We start from the raw sequence: 2594 nt of genomic DNA, 5'->3' as shown, positions 1-2594 counted from the left end.
GTCTCATTCACAGCCATCCTGGCTGCATGCGGCCTGTGGGCCACAGGTTTTACACCCCTGCAAGGGCTTCCGGCATGAAAGACAGCTAAGAGACACTCAAACAGGGAATGCAGAAATGAGAGCTGTGGAAACAAAGGCACAAAGGCACAAAGGCACAAAGGCAAAGGGCACGCACCAGGAGAGCTAACTAAGCCTCCTAGACAAGCAGATGAGATGCTCCCAGCACAATGGAGAGAAGGCAAAAAAGCTGCCAGCACTGCTGCTCCTGATAAATGAGATGACTAAACAAGGTGGCAGCAATAATTTGGAGCTAACAGTAACTCTAACTGTTTAACAGTTGAAATTAAGTTGGGACAAGTGGGGTCAGAGCTACGCAGCATGGATGGAAAGCCACAGAAAACTGTTAAGAGGAGATTAGAACAAACTACTTGAAAATTATTTTATTAGTTAATAAAACACCACATCTTTTGCATTTAGTTCTTTTCTACATCTGAATAAAGTCTGCAAAGCTCTTGCCTGCCATACCATACTTAGATGTCACTAATCACCTAAACACAGCTCCAGCCCTGAACCAAAACAACCGTAGAAACTAAACAACCTCTTTGGAGCACATCCTAAAACCTTAACAGCTTACCTGTAAAAAAAATGTAAACTGGTATTTGGATAACTTAAAATTTACTTCTCTTACAAAAAACTTCAAATACTAAAATTCTAAACAAAATTGTTTCAATGGCCATCCCTGGACACTCGTAAATAAAGGATTCTAGTAAGTCAGTATGTCTGAAGTACTTTGGTTAATAAAGCCATGTTCGTCCCATTGCAACCATGGCTGAAGAACAACCACAGCTTGAATTTTTCAGGGAGGCTGGTGGTGATGGGAACAAGATTCTCCCAGAGACTATTCATGGTGGTCTGGCTCAAGAGAGTCACTTTCAACATCACTGCCATTAACATCAAGAGGCAAACAAAGATGGTGCAAAAGCTGTGCCCAGAGGGGCACCTCCCATTTCTGCTGTATGGCACCGAAGTGTACAAAGACACCAACAAGACTGAAGAATTTCTAGAGGCAGAGCTGTGCCCTTCCCAGGTACCCCAGGCTGGCAGCTCTGAACCCTGAATCAAACACAGCTGGCCTGGACATATTTGCCAAATTTTCTGCCTACATCAAGAATTCAAACCCAGCACTCAATGATAATCTGGAGAAGAGGCTCCTGAAATCCCTGAAAGTTTTAGACAATTACTTGACACCCCTCCTCCCAGAAGTGAATAAGACCATTGCTGAGCATGAGGGCATCCCACAGAGGAAGTTTTTCAGAAATGAGCTCACTCTGGCTGACTGCAACCTGTTGCCAAAGCTCCACATAGCACAGACAGTGTGTAAGGAGTACTGTGGATTCTCCATTACTGAAGTGTTCTTCGGGGTGCATCACTACTTGCGCAATGCCTATATGCAGGAAGAGTTCACCTCCACCTGTCCAGATGATGATGAGATCAAGCTGGCCCATGAGCAAGTGGCCAAGGCCCTCAAATAAGCTCCTCCTTGGGTTCCCTGAAGCCCCCTCCAATTTTCTCCACCAAGCCCCCCAGGTGGTTTCCACTTGGCTATCCAATGGACACACTCCAAAGTATCCAGTGAGAAGTGAATTCTAGAGCACTTGTGCAGGACTGCCTGGGGATGAAGGGATGGAATGGGGAACCTGGGTGAGATTTTTATTGTGTATGGGACGGGATGGGTAGGACAATGTATTTCAGTAATAAAATACAGAATGAAAAAAAGCTATGTTCAAACTCATATTTTTCTTTTTCCTAAAAACCCCCAATCTCTTATTATTTTTTAACATTATATGTATTTTTGCAGCTGTTTTTAAATCACTTCTGGAAGAAAGCTGGGCACGGATAAAGAAAACAATAGTACACAACTGGTACCAAAGGAATGAATCTGAGATCTCCTATGGGACATATTTTCTGGTAGAGACACAGGTCTAAGCTACCCTTAAACATAATGATGAAATAGATCCTGGGGCCTGAGTCCTATTCCCACAGCAGAGGGGAACAGGCAACAGGAACCATAGCATATATCATAACAAAGTCATCCTGTCTCCTGCAAGTGGCAGAAGGTACCAATGTATTAAGTCCAGAAACCCAACCTACTCTGACCTCTGTGGTACATGAGAGGCTCTGTAATGTCAACCCTGCAACATTTATTTATTTTTGCAACATTTATTTTTAATCACAGTAAAATACAAAGATACATTAGATGATGGGGTAGTTGTCTTTAAAACCTCAACCTCCAGCAAGAGGAGTTTTGGTGTAGGATATCCTAAATAATGCCCCATGAAACCAGCCTCCAGAAGATTCCATCATGAGGAGAACAGGAGGGCAGTGGTGGAGGATCAGCATTTTGCTACTGAAGAGAGAGCACTCTGCAGCACCAGTTCAGCAGGGACACCAACATTTGGAGGGCCACCCTTACATCATCCAATTGGTTGATCAGCCTAAGAAGCTATGAGGCCCACAAATATAGCCTTTTGGCAAGGAGGCATCAGGGAGTGAATTCACCACTACTGCTTCCTCTGCTGCTAGTTTTTGTCCCT

General features: G+C 43.9%; 1 pseudogene; it reads left to right on the top strand.

Annotated features, from left to right (window-relative positions):
- The first annotated feature begins 810 nt into the window (after window positions 1–810).
- LOC119001969 (chloride intracellular channel protein 1-like) lies at window positions 811–1570 on the top strand (annotated as a pseudogene).
- Window positions 1571–2594: the final 1024 nt, after the last annotated feature.

This window comes from Sturnira hondurensis, unplaced genomic scaffold, assembly GCF_014824575.4.
Source record: "Sturnira hondurensis isolate 20B ecotype Veracruz unplaced genomic scaffold, ASM1482457v3 Scaffold0017338, whole genome shotgun sequence".
In the NCBI taxonomy this organism is placed as follows: Eukaryota; Metazoa; Chordata; class Mammalia; order Chiroptera; family Phyllostomidae; genus Sturnira; species Sturnira hondurensis.
The sequence above is the reverse complement of the archived record's forward strand: the minus strand, read 5'-3'. Positions and strand labels throughout refer to the sequence as shown.